At 40.0% G+C, this 19,544-nt stretch overlaps 1 protein-coding gene across 4 annotated transcripts in view; it reads left to right on the forward strand.

Moving 5' to 3' along the window:
* Positions 1-19,544, forward strand: part of CALN1 (calneuron 1) — a 662,896-nt gene that overhangs the window by 58,287 nt on the left and 585,065 nt on the right. The window contains exon 2 of one of the 4 annotated variants that reach the window (XM_050783596.1): positions 562-1,172. The exons of the other annotated variants lie outside the window; for them this stretch is intronic. The gene's annotated coding sequence lies outside the window, so the exon portion shown is untranslated. The remainder of the gene's footprint in view (positions 1-561; positions 1,173-19,544) is intronic. 4 annotated transcript variants of the gene reach the window in all.

Below are 19,544 nucleotides of genomic sequence, written 5' to 3' on the forward strand. Positions count from 1 at the left end.
TACCCCAGCAGTAGGCCATGGGAATACTATTTTGGCAAATATCAAACTAGTGCTTGTTAATTCTCCTTTTTCTTTTCTTTCTTTTTTTTTTTTAAATGGGATTTTGCTCTTGTTGCCTAGGCTGGAGTGTAATGGCTGCAATGGCGTGATCTTGGGTCACTGCAACCTCTGCCTCCCGGGTTCAAGGGATTCTCCTGCCTCAGCCTCCTGAGTAGCTGGGATTATCAGCATGCACCACCATGCTCAGCTAATTTTGTATTTTTAGTAGAGACAGGGTTTCACCATGTTGGCCAGGCTGGTTTTGAACTGCTGACCTCAGGTGATTCACCCGTCTCAGCCTCCCAAAGTGCTGGGATTACAGGCATGAGCCACCAAGCCTGGCCCATTGGTATTTGATTGCAACTGAGCTTAAGTCAAGAGACTTTTTACCCCAGGGCAAGACAACAGTCATTTGACTTCTTAAGGAGACATTACACTTTAAAACCATGCTTCGTGGGCAGTGAAAGCTTGCAAAATTGAAGTCTAACAGGGAAGACTCAGATTTTTGAATTCTTTTCCTAGTGTAAAGAAGATGCCTCGGACACTTTTAAAGCTTAATTTTGAGGATGGAGCCAGAAAGAAGGAAGCTATGAAACAGAAGTAAAGGAATCTTCTATTATCTGATCAAAAGTTGGAGAAGAGAAGGGCAAAAGGAGAAAGAGACAGGAAAACTAGGATTCTTGCATCCTTCTCTCTTGGATTAGTCCCCAGGGGGTGTTTGATGTGAGTACCAGGGACAGGGGCTCCTGCCTTGCCCTTCCCTGGAGACCTTGGGAGCCCACTGGACAGAGCACCTGCTCAAAATGCTGCTTGCAAGTCTAGTTAAATGAATAGAGAGCGCAACAAGGTAGCTTTCCTGAGTCTCACTCAATGGCTGTGTGGTAACTGAAGGAGGCGCTGGATGCCAGGGTGTTTCCAGAACAGAGGATGGACTTAGCCTGTTGGGCCAGGTCTAGAGAGAGGGCAAAATAGAGACCCAGCGATCTGCAGCAAAACAGAGCTGAGAGGACACGCAAACACTCAGGGCAGATACCAGGAATCCTGAAAGCATTGCACCAACTCGAAGGAGCCCAAATGCACCAGTTCTGAACGTCAGGATTGGAGGCCAGCCAGGGCACACCTGCGACTGCATGGTAAGACACATCCCCCCTGGAGACCAACAAGTGTCTGTGGTCACGTATGTGGGATCAGCACGCAGGATGCATAAGCCACGATGCTCTCTCTTTCTCTACACATTTTTAGGCCATCTTTTAGGGAGAGGGCACAGATGGGGGAGACAATATGAGATTTAATTTTTTAAAAATAAACTTTATTTTTTTAGAACAGTTTTGGATTTGCAGAAACATTGCAAAGATAGCACAGAGTGCCCATATCCCCAACACCTGGTATCGCCCATTAGCATTTTATTTAAGTATGGTACATGTGCTGCGGTTAATGAACTACTTTGATACATTGTTATTCATTAAGGCTCATGATTTATGCAAATTTCGTTGAGTTTTTACTTAATGTCCTTTGATCTCATTGTAGGATATAACGGTACCTTTGTTTGTTTGTTTGTTTCTTTTTTTGCATTTTTCCTTGCTCTCCAAGACTCCTGAGACCATGTCCAGGCGGGACAGGAGGTAGGAAGTATCTCTTGGGAAGATGGAAGGATGTGCCCCGTTTTAAAAATTTTTATTGCCGGGTGCAGTGGCTCACGCCTGTAATCCCTGCACATTGGGAGGCCGAGGCGGGTGGATCACGAGGTCAGGAGATCGAGACTATCCTGGCTAATACGATGAAACCCCGTCTCTACTAAAAATACAAAGAATTAGCCGGATGTGGTGGCGGGCGCCTGTAGTCCCAGCTACTCAGGAGGCTGAAGCAGGAGAATAGCATGAACCCAGGAGGCGGAGCTTGCAGTGAGCCGAGATTGCGCCACTGCACTCCAACCTGGGTGACAGAGTGAGACTCTGCCTAAAAAAAAAAAAAAAAAAATTTTTTTAATGGGCTTAATAACTGTCATTTTTATGGGTTACAGTGTAATGTGACACATTTGTGGATTGTGTATTGATCAATTCAGGGTAATTAGCATGTTCATCACTTCAAACGTTGATCATTTCTTTGTGGGAAGAACATTTTAAAAAATCCTTTCTTCTACTAGGTTGGTGCAAAAGCAATTGTGCGTTTCACCGTTAAAAGTCAATGGCGAAACTCACAATTACTTTTGCACCAACCGAATAACTCTTTGGAAATATACAACATACTATTGTTAACTACAGTCACCCTACAGCGCAATAGAACACAGAACTTATTCCTCTCACCTCACTGTGACTTTATACCGACTGACCAGCCTCTCCCTATCCCCATCCCCCAGTTCTCCCCAGCCCCTGGTAACCACTATTCTACTCTTAACTTCTATGAGATCAACCTTTTCAGATGACATGTGGGTGAGATCATGCGGTATTTGTCCTCCTGTGCCTGGCAAGGGTGCATTTACTTGTCCTGTCTCCTTAGTTCCCCTTGGCTGTGACAGTTTCTCAGACTTTTATTTTTGATGACCCTGACAGCTTTGAAAAGTATTGGGTAGGTATATTGTAGACTGTCTCTCAGTTGGGATTCATCTGACGGTTTTCTCATGATTAGACTGGGGTGATGGGTTTAGGGGAGGAAGATCACAGAGGGGAAGGGCCATTTTCACCACATCGTATTAAAGGCTTACACTATCAACATGACTATCATGGTTGATGTTGACCTTGATCACCCGGTGGAGGGAGTGTGTGTTTGTCAGCTTTCTCTGCTGTGAAGTTACAACTTTTTCCTCCTTCCATACTGTATCCTTTGGGAGAAAGTCACTTCACAGACTACACTTAAGAAACAGGAGTTATGCTCCTGCGCCATGAGGTCAGATTACCTATAAATTATTTGGAATTCTTCCGTATGGGAGATTCCTTCCCTTCCTTCCTTCCTTCCTTCCTTCCTTCCTTCCTTCCTTCCTTCCTTCCTTCCTTCCTTCCTTCCTTCCTTCCTTCCTTCCTTCCTTCCCTTCTTCCTTCCTTCCCTTCTTCCCTCCTTTGCTTCTTCCTTCCTTCCCTCCTTCCCTCCCTCCTTCCTACCTTCCTTCTTCCTTCCTTTCTTCCCTCCCTCCCTTCCTTCCTTAGTTTGATCATGTATTTTCATAAGTATGGACTCATGGATATTTATTTTATACTTTGGGTTATGACCCAATACAACTTTTTTCTTTTATTGCTCAAATCGTCGTACCCTTGGCCATTGGGAACTGTTGCCCCCTGTGTTTTGAGAATTTTCTTACTTTCTGGCACTAAAAGATGCTCCAGGCTCATCTTGTGTATTGCTACTGGGGCATTGTTATTTCTAGGTCCCCTCAGCTGACAGAATAATGGAATATATGTATATATACTAACCCATGTATGTACACATATCTATACTTCTATATGTAACCATCTGTATCTATATTAAGTTAAACATGGGGTTAAGGCGAGCCAGGTCAAGGTGACAAGACTCCTTAAATTTTTTTGTTTTAATTAGCTAGGTGTGGTGGCATGCCCCTGTAGCCCTAGCTACTCAGAATCCTGAGGTAAGAGGATCTCTTGAACCCAGGAGTTCAAGGTTGCAGTGAGCTGTGATTATACCACTGTTCTCCAGATTGGGTGAAAGAGTGATACTCCATCTCTAAAAAACAACAACACATAGGTCTGCACTGATGTCTCCAACTGTAATCCATTATTACATGGTCATCCTAGAATTCTCCTCTTGTTTATTGGAAACCCCCACTTCAATACTGCAATCTGGCTCCTACTATCCACCATTTATTTGCTTAATTGCTTAGGTCTAGTTTACAAGTAATATCAGAATTGTTAACCCGTTCACCCATAGGAAACAGCCTTATCAACTAAAACGCTTATGTATAGTTCCTTTGCAGTGAGTTTTCTAGAATCCAGCCATTTCCAAAGTTACTTAGGTCAGCACTTTTCTCCTCACCCCTTCAGTGAGTTTGTGTCATGCCATTTGTAATACAGATTGATTTGTCACATTCTGTATTCCATCCTGGGATTCCATGGACCTCCTAGATCATTTTTTAAAATTTTCATGCATTAAGATTCATTCTTTGTGCCAAAGTTCAACGGGTTTTGACAAATACGTATTGTCATGTATCCACAGTTACAGTTCCATACAAAATAGTTTCACTGCCCTGAAAAATGCTCTCTGCTTCACCTCTTCATCCCTTCCCTTTATCCCTGAGAGTTTTGCCTTTTCCAGAATATTGTGCGATTGGAAGCATACAGTAGGCAGCCTTTTCAAACTGGCTTCTCTCACTTATATATCTGCATTTAAGATTAACCCATGTCTTTGTGGTTTGATAATTTGTATTAGTTGTTTTTACACTGCTATAAAAAACTACCCAAGACTGGGTAATGTATAAATAAAAAAGGTTAAATTGACTCACAGTTCTGCATGGTCAGGGAGGCCTCAGGAAACTTCCAGGCATGGTGGAAGGTGAAGGGGAAGCAAGGACCTTCTTCACATGGCAGCAGGAGAGAGAGTGTATGATGGGGAAACTGCCACACACTTTTAAACCATTAGATCTCGTGAGAACTCAGTCACGATCACAAGAACAGCACAGAGGTAACCACTCCCATGATTCAATCACCCCCACCAAGTTCCTTCCTTGATGCCTGGGGATAAGAATTCCAATGAGATGTGGGTGGGGACACAGAGCCAAACCATATCAATATGGTATTTCTTTTTTTATAACAGAATAATATTCCATTTTCCTTTGATACCTGGGGATGAGAATTCGAGATGAGATTTGGGTGGGGACATGAAGCCAAATCATATCAATATGGCATTTCTTTTTTTATAACTGAATAATATTCCATTTTCCTTTGACACCTGGGGATGAGAATTCAAGATGAGATTTGGGTGGGGACATGAAGCCAAACCATATCAATATGGCTTTTCTTTTTATAGCTGAGTAATATTCCATGTTATAGATGTACCACAGTTGGCTTATTATCCATTCACTTATTAAAGGACACTGTAATTGCTTCCACTTTTCTGTGATTCTGAATAAAGCTGCTATAAACATTTGCATGCAGATTTTTGTGTGGACATAATGTTTTCAAATTAGTTGAGTAAATACCTGAGATCATGATTGCTGAATCATGTGATAAGATTATGTTTAGCCTTGTAAGAAACTTCTAAATTGTCTCCCAAAGTGACTATACCATTTTGTATTCCCATCATCAAGGAAGAAAGTTCCTGTTGCTTCATGTTTTTGCTAGCAGTTATTACTGTCTTTTAAAACATGCTCTAGTCATTCTTATAGGTGTGTAGTGGTACCTCATTGTATTAATTTGTAATTCTCTATGATGAATGATGTTGAGCATCTTTTCATATGTTTATTTGGCGTCTGTATATTTTTCTTTGCTGAGGAGTACATTCAAATCTTTTGACTACTTTTCCCATGAGATTCTTTGTTTTTTTTTATTGTTGAGTTTTACCACTTCTTGGTATATTTTGACTACAAGTCCTTTATCAGATATGCGTTCTTCAAATATTTTTCTCCTCCCAATCTGTGGTTCATCTTTTCATTCTCTTAAAAGTGTGTTTTAAAATATTAATAATGTCCAAACTAGCAATTTTTTTCTTTTATGGATCATGCTTTTGGTGTTTTATCTGAAAGCTCACCACCAAACACAAGGTCACCTCTAGTTTCTCCTATGTATTCTTCTAGAAGTTTTATAGTTTTGTGTTTTACATTAAGGCCTGTGATCCATTTTGTTTTCTTGAGATGGGGTCTCACTATGTTGCCCAGGCTAGAGTGCAGTAGCTGATCACAGGTGCAACATAGCATACTGCAGCTTCGAACTCCCAGGCTCAAGCAATCCTCCCCCATCAACCTCTTGAGTAGCTGGGACTACAGGCACACAACACCAAGCCCCATTTTGAATTAATTTTCATTAACCCAAATTAATAAAAAGGTGTAAGTTCTATATTTAGGTTCATTTTCTTCCTCTCTTCTTCTTTCTTCTTTTTAAGGTTCATTTCTTTTTGTATGATCATTCAGTTGTTCCAGCAGCATTCGTTGAAATCAACATACGTTTTTTATTCTCTCTGTGGTCTTCTGATCCCCCAGGAATAGATCTTGGAGAGAATATGCACACAGTTGCAGACATTCACTCACCTCCCAAGGAAAAATTATACTTCTCAGAGACAGTTTTGTATGAGTCCACATAATGGAAAAAACTATTTTATTAAAGGCTACATAATCTGCAAAAATGTCCCCTGCCCATAATGGAGAAAGCATTTTGCCTCCTTCTTCTTCCAAGTCATATCCAGGAATGCAATTAGGCATAAGAAATGGGGATTAGTATTGATGGGCATTTGGGTTGGTTCCAAGTCTTTGCTATTGTAAATAGTGCTGCAGTAAACATATGTGTGCATGTGTCTTTATAGTAGAATGATTTATAATCCTTTGGGTATATACCCAATAATGGGATGCTGGGTCAACATGTATCCCTATGTAACAAACCTGCATGTTCTGGACATGTATCCCAGAACTTAAAGTAAAATTTTAAAAAGGGATTATTGTGATGCTAATGGGACAACAGGGCCAACTCCTCTGTGTCCCCACCCTTAGCTGCACTATGGATTGGAAAATAAGTTGTGAAATCATTGCTTATTCTCTCTACTGGGCAGGAACAAATGTTCAGACAGGACTTTTCTTCTCCTCATTGTAAAGACTCCCTGCTCTGTCCCTTCCCAGAACAATTCCTTGGAGGTAGGATGGGGTCCTATACTTGCAGTTATACAAGGACCATCTGCACCAGCTGCTGGGGACAGAAGTGAAGACGGCATCCCATAGGGCCTGCTCTCCGGGTGTCACATTCTAGACGTGCAGGCAGCCAACAAACATGAAAAAATGCTCAACATCACTAACCATCAGAGAGAGGCAAATCAAAACCACAATGAGATACCACCTCACACTAGTTAAAAAGTCAGAAAATAACAGATGTTGATGAGGCTGCAGAGAAAAGGGAAGGCTCATACTCTGTTGGTGGGAATGTAAATTAGCTCAACCACCGTGGAAAGCAGTTTGGAGATTTCTCAAAGAACTAAAAGCAGAAGTGTCCTTTCACCCAGCAGTCTCATTACAGAATATAGACCCAAGGGAAAATAAATTGTTCTGCCAAAAAGACACATGCACCCTTATACACTGCAGTACTATTCACAATAGCAAAGATATGGAATCAACCTAGCTGCTCATCAATGATGGATTTGGATAAAGAAAATATGCACATACACCATGGAATACTATGCAGCCATTAAAAAGAATGAAATCCTGGCTGGGCACGGCGGCTCATGCCTGTAATCCCAGTACTTTGGGAGGCCGAGGTGGGTGGATCATGAGGTCAAGAGATGGAGACCATCCTGGCCAATATGGTGAAACCCCGTCTCTACTAAAAATACAAAAATTAGCCAAGTGTAGTGGCGGGCACCTGTAGTCCCAGCTACTTGGGAGGTGGAGGCAGGAGAATCGCTTGAACCCAGGAGGTGGAGGTTGCAGTGAGCCAAGATCACACCACTGCACTCCAGCCTGGCAATAGAGTGAGACTCCATCTCAAAGAAAAAAAAAAAAAAAGAAATCCTGTCCTTTGCAGCAACATGGGTGCAGCTGGAGACTATCATCCTAAGCGAACTAACGCAGAAACAGATACCCAAATACTGCATGTTCTCATTTATAAGTGGGAGCTACACATTGAGTACACGTGTACATAAAGACTGAAACAACAGACACTGGGGACTACTAGAGGAGGAAGGGAGGGAGGTGGGGAAGGGTTGAGAAACTACCTGTGGGGTGCTATGCTGACTACCCGGGTGATGGATAAAATTGTACCCCAAACCTCAGCATTACACAATATACCCATGTCACAAACCTGCACATGTACCCCCTGAATCTAAAAAAAAATTGAAATAAAAAAAATGCGCTTCTAATAACAGTCACCAGGAAGCATTTTTCTGACAGTCTGTCACTCACTCTTTGGAAACTTAAGCCTCCCAGACTCTGCAGAGGTGTTTCTCACATGTCTGTGCGCCCAGATTCTCTTAACTTCTTGCCTGATGGCTGTCATTTTTCTCCCTTTCTCATTGTTCATCATTAAGACGGTCCTCTACCATGAACATCTTGTACTGACAGAAAAATTCCTATTGTTGATCTCCCTGGGCCACAGCTAGAAATGCCCAGGGACAATGCTCCCATCAGCTGAAGGACTTGTCTCCAACACTTGCAGCTTTGATTCCTCTTAGGGTCCATCCAAGGGGCTTGCATTTCTGTTTTGTTTTGCTTGTACATTGCAGTGATTCTTTTCCCCTACACCCATAATGTTAAAAAATGTTACTAGCACATATTTACCTATAAGTCTCTTATCATCAATTTCGGCAGGAAGTTGTGATCCACTTGAACTTCATACTTTTTAATCAGTTCAGAAAAGAAACTTAAGGTTTGCATTTTTCTGATGATTGCCTCTCTCCTATGGGTTTGGCTTACTTCTTGGAACACCTATAATTCTTTTTTTTTTTTTTAATTTTACTTTAAGTTCTGGGATACATGTGCAGAACGCGCAGGTTTGTTACATAGGTATACGTGTGCCATGGTGGTTTGCTGCACCTATCCACCCGTTATCTAGCTATTTGTCCTAATGCTCTCCCTCCCCTTGCGCCCATCCCCCTGACAGGCCCCGACGTGTGATGTTCCCCTCCCTGTTTCCATGTTTTCTCATTATTTAGCTCCCACTTGTAAGTGAGAACACGGGGTGTTTGGTTTTCTGTTCCTGTGTTAGTTTGCTGAGAATGATGGCTTCCAGCTCAACCATACCCCTGCAAAGGACATGAACTCATTGTTTTTCATGGCTGCATAGTATTCGTGGTATATATGTGCCACATTTTCTTTATCCAGTCCATCATTCCTGGGCATTTGGGTTGGTTCCAGCTCTTCGCTAATGTGAATAGTGCTGCAGTAAACATACGTGTGCATGTATCTTTATAGTAGAATGATTTATAATCCTTTGGGTATATACCTAGTAATAGGATTGCTGGGTCAAATGGTATTTCTGGTTCTCTATCCTTGAAGAATCGCCACACTGTCTTCCACAATGGTTGAATGAATTTACACTCTCACCAACAGTGTAAAAGCAAGGAACACCTATAATTCTTAGGTTGCATCTTCATTCTTTGCATAATTTAATACACATTTATCAACGTGTTTATATCTTTGTGCTTTCCGCCTGCATTCTGGGAGAGCTCTTCTAGTTTTTCTCTTACATCAAAACTATTTTTCAGGAAAACATCGAGTCTTTATTGCCTCTGATGTGCATTTTTATTCTGCTGCTGAATGTTTCATTCCTCTCTCCTTATTTTCTTGTTTGTGGCTTCTCTGTCACTATGCTGTGCTCTCTTTGCAGCGATCTGCCCCAGTCTCACAAAGACCATGTCTTCCTGCATCCTTTTAGGGTGACCCCATCAACAGGGTTTCTAAAATTTACTTGTTTCTTTTCTTCTTGAGACAGGGTCTTGCTCTGTTGCCGAGGCTGGAGTGCCGTGGCCTTATCATAGTTCACTGCAGCCTTGGGTGAGGCTCAGGGCTGAAGCGAACTTTAGCGCTGTCTGTCTGTCTGTCTGTCTGTCTGTCTGTCTATCTGTCTGTCTGTCTATCTATCTATCTATCTATCTATCTATCTATCTATCTATCTATGTAATCCATCCATCCATCCATCCGTCCGTCCGTCCGTCCATCCATTCCGTCCATCCATCCATCCATCCATCCATCCATCCATCCATCCCATCCATCCCATCCATCCATCCATCCATCCATCCATCCATCCATCCATCCCCTCCCCAAGCAGCTGTCTAGCTGGTTTGTCTCTTAATATGACTCTGATGCTAGGACATGAAGCTCGCAGGGAACTGAAAACGACACAGTCACCTCCCAGGTAAATGAGAAGTCATGGGCTCAAGAGATCCTTCTGCCTCAGCCTCCTGAGCATTTGGAACTACAGATGCGCACCACCATGCCCGCCTAATTTTTATACTTTTTGTAGAGACAGGGTCTTGCTATGTTACCCAGGCGGGTCTGGAACTCCTGGCTTCAAACGATCCTCCCAGAGTGTTGGGATTATAGGTGTGAGCCACCGCACCCAGCCTACTTCTGTTTCTTAAGATGGAATAGGCTCTTTCTTTGAGACTTGGGACAATGGTTTTCCTCCCTACATGTTGCAGTATCTTCTTGTAGGCCCCATGTTTACTTTTCATTTTCATCAAAGCTTGGCATTTGCTAATTTGTGGGGTTTGACTGGTATCCAGCTGGCATGGGGCTGTGGAACCTAAGTGGGATCTTCTCTTTTTCTGACTATTGGATTTTCTAACTCTGTTGGAGAATTCATCAAATTAATAAAAAACAATGTGCACTGTTTCTAACTATCTACACTGCTCTTCACATATTATGTTTCAGTAGCAAATACCCTATTTATAACACTTCTCCTTCAATAGCATAGACCGACAGGCATACTTGGTTTCTTCCATGGTAAGAGTTGTAGTGAATTGAAACAGAGAGAAGTTGTGTGAATTTGAGTGAGTGGGAGAAGGTTGCACGTGATGCCAGCAGTCTCCAAAAATATTCTCCTGCACCTGGGAGGTGGCCGTGTCATTTTCAGGTCCCTGCAGGCTTTGAGTCTTAACATCAGAGTTGTATTAAGAGACAAATCAGCTACACAGCTGCTGGGGGTGGACGGATGGATAGATTAGACAGACAGATAGAATGCTAAAACATAACTGATATGAATGAGAAACGTGTAGTAAATAAGGAATGCTTTCAAGTAGTGTGAAGAAAACTCCTCATTGAGAGTGTCCTGTCTCTGTTGGACATTTTTGTGTTTGCAAGAGTTTTCAAGGTGAAATTTGACATGGGTCATGAACACTGTGACCAGGGAATGGCTGATAATTGCCTGAAATTGCCAGCTGTAGTCACTTGGAATTTTGAAACGATGTAATGAATAGTGTAGTGCTGTTTATAGAGGTTGAGTGATTTTTCTGGTATATCTGTTGTATTAATTGAGATAGTTCATGAAGAGTGTTTAGTCTGGTGTCTGGTGTGCACCCTATAACTGTTAGCTAATACCGTTGCCATTAATTGGATGTATTTTACTTAGGGTTTAACCCTTTAATGTATCCTTTAAAAATTATTGTATTATCAGAGAAAATAAGAATAAACTGACCAGGTGTAGTGCTTCACACCTCTAATCCCAGCACTTTGGGAGGCTGTGGTGGGAGGATCATTTGAGCCCAGGAGTTGGAGGTTGCAGTGAGCTATGATCACACCACTGTAATCCAGTTTGTTTTTAGAGACTCTGTCTCTAAAAAAAATACAAAAACTTATGAACACAGCCTCAAATATTCTTTACAAAATTTTGACCAATGAAAATGTATTATATAAAAAGGATAGTCCAACACAATCAAGTGAAAGTTTATCTCAGAAATGGAAAGTTGGTTTAACATTCTAAAATCAAACAACATAATTCACCATAACAGACTAAGAAAACCCACATGATCATCTTGTTAGATGCTGGAAAAGCATTTGACAAAATCCAGCATTCATTCCTGACTCAAAAAGAAAAACTTTCAGAAAACTAGGAATACAGGCCAGGCACAGTGGCTCATGCCTGTAACTGCAGCACTTTGGGAGGCGGAGGCAGGCAGATCACTTGAGGTCAGGAGATCAAGACCAGCCTGGCCGACATGGTGAAACTCCGTCTCTGCTAAAAATACAAAAACAGATTTTGTATTTGTATTTTGAGATTCCATCTCAAAAAACAAAAGCAAAAACAAAAAAAACCATGTTTGGCAGATGGAAGTAAAGATTATAACATTACCTAATGGAGATTCTAAGGTATATGGAAGTAGTATATAAGACAACTACAATATAAAAGAACAGAATAAAAGGACTTATGTGCTGGTAAGATTTTTGCCTTCTACTTGAAGTGATTAACTAGAGAGTGACATCAGTGAAAATGGCAGATCGGGAACTCTAAATTCTGTGTTTCCATAAAAGCAATTTAAAAATCCTGAAAAAAAAGGTCAGAATCAATTTGTTGGAACTCTGGAAACTAGTCAAAAGCTTGCAGCAACCCAGGAAGCACTTATTCAAGAAAAATAGCTGCATTTTGGTGAGAATAACAAGCTTTGTGGGATGTTAACTTTCCCTATTCTCTGCTCCCCAGATAAGTGATAGCTTTGAAATGATAGCCCACATGTCCAGTACTGGTAATAGGATAAACCTCATTCACAAAAAATTGTAAGTATTTGTTTTAGCTTGTCTGATGACTCCCTTGAAAAAGCTCAAAAGGTTTGACTTTTTCTCATCTAACTTGGAAATCACCCAGTGCTGAAGCCACTACCAGGGGTTGTTAGATGAAAACATTTGCAGGCAAATGACTTAGTTCCTGCTGCTTAAGCCAATGGATTACAGTTGAATAACAGTTGAAGCAAACAACAGACTAATCAAAAAGTTTAGGAGGAATGGCTGGGAAATAAAATGCTTTGGGGGGAAGGGGAGGTTTTGAAAAGCTCTAACATATTCCTGGGAATTTAGAAGTTAACATTCATTCCCAGAGCTGTGAATATGCCCAGGAAGGATCTGAGGAGGCCCTAAGTGCTCACCTCTGGCTGACCTTCAGCTTCTAGGCATGTAGAAAGTAAAGACTATGTCACACTTGTCAACAGCTTGGCTGAGTGTTGGAGAAACTTACAGAGCTGTTCTGGAAAGACTGGGAAATTTGGGGTTTCATAAGTTTAAGGAAATCTCAGTCCAGTCATTAGCTGACCACTAAGCTAACCGAACAAAGATGTCAATGCCCACATATGGCAAATAATACAGACTTCACAAAATTAGTTCAGAGAAGTTGTTAAACAAACAATAACTAAACTAAGCATCAACAACAAACCATAGGCAAGGGGTATCTAATTTCCATAATTATTCTTTTATAATAGTAAAAATGTTCAGCATTCAATAAAAAATTACAATACATGCAAACACACACACACACACACACACACACACACACACAGGAAAATGTAGCCCATATTACCCACAGAGTAAAAAAGCAATCAACAGAAATTACCTTTGAGAAAGCCCAGATGGTGAACTTACTAGACAAAGACTTTAATCAGCTATGTATAAAATGTTTTAAAAGCTAAAGGAAAATACGTCTAAAAAAACTGAAGATAAGATTCCCCAAACTGATCTGCAGACTCAGTGCAACTGCTGTCAAAATTCTAACTGCCTTTGTGCAAAAATAAGCAAGCTAATCTTAATATTCATATAGAAATTCAAGGAACCATGACTAGACAAACAATCTTAAAAAGGAGAAAAATGTTGGAGGACTCACTTTCTGATTTCAAAACTTACTACAAGGCTACAGTAGTCAAAACAGTGTGGCACTGGCATAAGTATAAAAATACATGCTATGCATTCTTATACACCAGTAACAGACAAACAGAGAGCCAAATCAGGAATGAACTTCCATTCACAATTGCTTCAAAGAGAATCAAATACCTAGGAATCCAACTTACAAGGGATGTAAAGGACCTCTTCAAGGAGAACTACAAACCACTGCTCAGTGAAATCAAAGAGGACACAAACAAATGGAAGAACATACCATGCTCATGGATAGGAAGAATCAATATCGTGAAAATGGCCATACTGCCCAAGGTAATTTATAGATTCAATGCCATCCCCATCAAGCTACCAATGAGTTTCTTCACAGAATTGGAAAAAACTGCTTTAAAGTTCATATGGAACCAAAAAAGAGCCCGCGTCTCCAAGACAATCCTAAGTCAAAAGAACAAAGCTGGAGGCATCACGCTACCTGACTTCAAACTATACTACAAGGCTACAGTAACCAAAACAGCATGGTACTGGTACCAAAACAGAGATATAGATGGAACAGAACAGAGTCCTCAGAAATAATACCACACATCTACAGCCATTTGATCTTTGACAAACCTGAGAGAAACAAGAAATGGGGAAAGGATTCCCTATTTAATAAATGGTGCTGGGAAAATTGGCTAGCTATAAGTAGAAAGCTGAAACTGGATCCTTTCCTTACTCCTTATACGAAAATTAATTCAAGATGGATTAGAGACTTAAATGTTAGACCTAATACCATAAAAATCCTAGAGGAAAACCTAGGTAGTACCATTCAGGACATAGGCATGGGCAAAGATTTCATGTCTAAAACACCAAAAGCAACGGCAGCAAAAGCCAAAATTGACAAATGGGATCTCATTAAACTAAAGAGCTTCTGCACAGCAAAAGACACTACCATCAGAGTGAACAGGCAACCTACAGAATGGGAGAAAATTTTTGCAATCTACTCATCTGACAAAGGGCTAATATCCAGAACCTACAAAGAACTCAAACAAATTTACAAGAAAAAAACAAACAACCCCATCAAAAAGTGGGCAAAGGACATGAACAGACATTTCTCAAAAGAAGACATTCATACAGCCAACAGACACATGAAAAAATGCTCATCATCACTGGCCATCAGAGAAATGCAAATCAAAACCACAATGAGATATCATCTCACACCAGTTAGAATGGCAATCATTAAAAAGTCAGGAAACAACAGGTGCTGGAGAGGATGTGGAGAAATAGGAACACTTTTACACTGTTGGTGGGATTGTAAGCTAGTTCAACCATTATGGAAAACAGTATGGCGATTCCTCAAGGATCTAGATCTAGATGTACCATATGACTCAGCCATCCCATTACTGGGTATATACCCAAAGGATTATAAATTATGCTGCTATAAAGACACATGCACACGTATGTTTATTGCAGCACTATTCACAATAGCAAAGACTTGGAATCAACCCAAATGTCCATCAGTGACAGATTGGATTAAGAAAATGTGGCACATATACACCATGGAATACTATGCAGCCATCAAAAAGGATGAGTTTGAGTCCTTTGTAGGGACTTGGATGCAGCTGGAATCCATCATTCTTAGCAAACTATCACAAGAACAGAAAACCAAACACCGCATGTTCTCACTCATAGGTGGGAACTGAACAATGAGATCACTCGGACTCAGGAAGGGGAACATCACACACCAGGGCCTATCATGGGGAGGGGGGAGGGGGGAGGGATTGCATTGGGAGTTATACCTGATGTAAATGACGAGTTGATGGGTGCAGCACAGCAACATGGCACAAGTATACATATGTAACAAACCTGCATGTTATGCACATGTACCCTACAACTTAAAGTATAATAATAATAAATAAATTAAAAAAAAAAAAATACATGCTATGGAATATAATTGAGAGTCCAAAAAGAAAACCTATACATTTTGGTCAATTGATTTTCGACAAGGGTGCCAAGGTCATTTAATGGAGGGAAGAACAGTCTTTTCAACAAATAATGTTGAGACAACTGAATGTCCACATGCAAAAAAAACCCCAGAAAGTTGGATACCTACCTCATAACATATACAAAATTTAACTTCAAATGCCAGAGCTAAAGTTATAAAATTGTTAGAGGGAAACAGGTGTAAATCTCATGACTTGGGTTAGGCAGCAATTTCCTAAATGTGAATTAGAAAGTCCAAGCAATAAATATAAGAAATAGATAAACTGGATTTCATCAAAATCCAAAACTTATGTGAATCAAATGACACCATTAAGAAAGTGAAAAGATAACCCACAGAATAGGATAAAATATTTGCAAATAAAGTATGGTATAATGGTGTAATGTAGAGAATATAAAGAACTTGCAAAATTCAACAACAAAAAGACAAACAACTAAATTAAAAATGGACAGATTTAATGAGAGTAGATATTTCTCCAAAGAAGATACACAAGTGGTCAATAAGCACATGAAAGATGCTCAAAATCATCAGTCATTAGAGAAATACAAGTCAAAACCACAATAAGATCAAAACCCACTAGGATGGTGATAACAACAGCACCAAGAAGTGTCAGAAAGGATGTGGAGACATTGTAAACCTTTTGCGTTGTAGTGTAAAATGTTAAGTCATTTTGGAAAACAGTTTGACATTCCTCAAAGGGTAAACATAGAGTTACCATAGGATCCAGCAATTCTACTCCTAGATATATACACAAAAGAATTGAAAACACATGTTCACACAAAAACTTGTATATAAATGCTTGTAGCAGAATTATTGACAATAGTTAAAAATTGAATACAACCCAAATGTCCATCAACTGATGAATGGATAAACAAAAGATGGTATATCCATAAAGTGGATATTGACCAGCCAACTAAAGGAACAAAATACATACTTGGCTAAACCTTAAAAACATTATGCTAGGCAAAGAAACTGGACACAGAAGGCTGTATGTGGTATGATTCCAATTATAAGATATATCCAGAATAGGCAAATCCATCAAGATGAAATGTAGATAAGTGGTTTCCCTGGGATGGGGAGAAGGGGAAAATGGGAAGAATGGGATTTCCATTTGGAGTGGTGGAAATGTTCTAGTATTAGATAATTGTAATAGTTATACAACATGGTAAATATACTAACAAACACTGAATTATATACTTTAAAATAAGTAAAATTATATATTTTAGAACAGGCACAGTGACTCATGCCTGTAATCCCAGTGCTTTGGGAGGCCAAAGCAGAAGGATTGCTTGAGGCCAGGAGTTCAAGACCAGCCTGGGTAATAAAGCAAGACCCTGTCTCAAAATGTTTAAAGTCTATATTTTTATATATGCTTAATTTTATGTTATGCTTTGAAAGCAGATTCTTTTATTTTTTCCCTTTCCTTTTTTTTTTCTTGGAGGTGGGGTTTTGCTGTTTTGCCAGGCTGGAATACAGTGGCCCAGTCACAGCTCACTGTACCCTTGACCTCCAGAGCTCAAGTAATCCTCCCACCTCAGCCTCCCGAGTAGCTGGGACTACAGGTGTGCACCACCACACTCGACTAATCTGTTTGATTTTTTTGCACAGCCAGGGTCTTACTATGTTGCCCAGGCTGTTCTCAAACTCCTGGGCTCAAGCAATCTTCCTGCCTTGGCCTCCAAAAGTGCTGGGATTACAGGTGTGAGCCACCACATTGAAAGCAGATTCTTTTCTCTGGTCTAGCCTCCAGATGAGAATAGAGCTCACTGAACATTTTTATTTCAGCCTTTTGAGACCCTGAGAAAAGGGCCCAGCTGGGCCACACCAAGACTTTTGCCCTACGGAAACTGCGAGACAATGGGTGTTTAAGCCACTGATGGTGGTAATTTTTTATGCAGCAATAACAAATTAACACAACTACCATGTCATCTGTAAATAAAGACAATCTTTTTTTTTTTTTTTTCCAATCTGGATGCCTTTTTTACATTTTTTAAGTTTTTATAAGTATAAATAATTTTATTGATAGATTTTTTAACATACATGGAAAATTAGATCCATATTTGTATGTAAAAATTGCTTGAATTTATAAGAATCACAGTGTTTACAGATGATCCCAGTAGTATTCAGGTAAAATTGAAATTCAGAGGTTGAGCTATTTACAGGTCTTCATCTGAGCAAAATATGTGATAATAATTTCAAACAAAACATTAAATAACCTCATGCTTGGGAGAAGGTGATACATGAGAAAATTCATTGCGCTGTCTTGAATCTCCAGAACAACTTTGGATATAATTGGAAAGGGGATACCATTTCCTTGTTCCTGATCTTAGAGGTAAAGCACCCATCTTTCATCATTAAAATGATGCTAGCTTTAAGTTTGTTTGAAGTTTTGGTGCAGATGTCCTTTCTAAGGTTGAGAAAGTGCCTTTGTATTTCTAGTTTTCTTTTTTCTTTTTCTTTCTTTCTTTCTTTTCTTTCTTTTTTTTTTTGAGACAGAGTCTCTCTCTGTCACCCAGGCTGGAGTGCAGTGGCACAATCGTGGCTCACTACAACCTCTGCCTCCCAGGTTTAAGCTATTCTCCTACCTCATCCTCCCAAGTAGCTGAGGTTACAGGCACCCACCACCACACCCAGTTAACTTTTGTATTTTTAGTAGAGACGGGGTTTTGCCATGTTGGCCAGGCTGGGCTTGAACTCCTGACCTCAGGTGATCTGTCTGCCTTGGCCTCCCAAAGTGCTGGGATTATAGGTGTGAGCCACTGCCCCCGGCCTGCTAAACATTTCAATAGAAGAATAGTGTATTACACTCACCTGGATATTTCCTTTTATGTCGTTTTTCTTCATTCTCCAGGGTTTCAGGTTTCCTTTCTGCGTCATTCACTTTCTGTCTGAAAAACCTCATTCAGCAACTGTTTGAGAGCAGATCCATTGGCAAGAAATTCTCTTTGTTTTCTTGCATGTGAGAATGTCTTTATTTCACCTTCATTCCTGAAGGGTATTTCCACTGGATATAGAATTCTTGGTTTAGCATTCTTTCCTTTCCGCACTTTCAAAATATTTTTCCACTTCCATCTGGCCTTCATGATTCCACGTGAGAAATCCACTGTTATGTGAATCACTGCTTTTCTACAAGCAATGCATCATTTTTCTCTGTTTACTTTCAAGATGTTTTTCTTTATCTTAGTTCTCATCAGTTTATGGTGTGTCTTCATGTGAGTTTCTTGGGACTTCCTCTGTTTCTGATTCTATGAGCTTACCGAATCCATAGATTTACATACAGATGCCCCTTGACTTATGATGGAGTTACATCCTGATAAACCAACCCTAAGTTGAAAGGATCTTTAGGTTGAAAATGCATTTCATATACCTAACCTATCAAGCATCGTAACTTAGCCTAGCTTACCTAAAACATCTTCAGAACACTTACATTAGCCTATAGTTGGGAAAAATCACCTAACACAAGCCTATTTTGTAATAAAGTGTTGAATATGTCATGTAGTTTATTGAATACTGTCCTGAAAGTGAAAAACAAAATGGTTGTATGGGTACTGAAAGTATGGTTTCTATTGATGATTGATTTTGCACCATTGTAAAGTCAAAAAATCCTAAGTCAGACTATTTTAATTTGGAGAGAGTCTGCATTTTACAAAATTTGAAAAGTTTTCAACCATCATGTCTTAAAATATTTTTTCTGCAGCATATATATTTTTTTCTGTCCTTTGGGACTCTAATTACACAGATAATATTGGAATTTTTCCACAGGTCCCTGAGGCTCTGTGCACATTTTTTCCCCCAAACTTTCTTTTTTCTCTGTGTTGCTCAGATTGCATGATTTCTATAGGTCTATCTTCAGATTCTCTGGCTCTTTCTTTGGTTATGTCACGCAAAGCTGGTTAAGTGTGTTTTTAAAATTTTGGTTATTGTATTTTTAAGTTCTAAAATTTCCACAGGGTCATTCTTCGTATCTTCTACTTCTTTGCTGAGACTTTCTGTTTTTCTGTTCTTTTCAAAAGTGTTTTCCATTGTTTCTTGGAGCATTTTCTGGTAGCTACCTTTTTGCCAGATAATTTGCCAGAT

Source organism: Macaca thibetana, chromosome 3 (genome assembly GCF_024542745.1).
Source record: "Macaca thibetana thibetana isolate TM-01 chromosome 3, ASM2454274v1, whole genome shotgun sequence".
NCBI classification, from domain to species: domain Eukaryota; kingdom Metazoa; phylum Chordata; class Mammalia; order Primates; family Cercopithecidae; genus Macaca; species Macaca thibetana.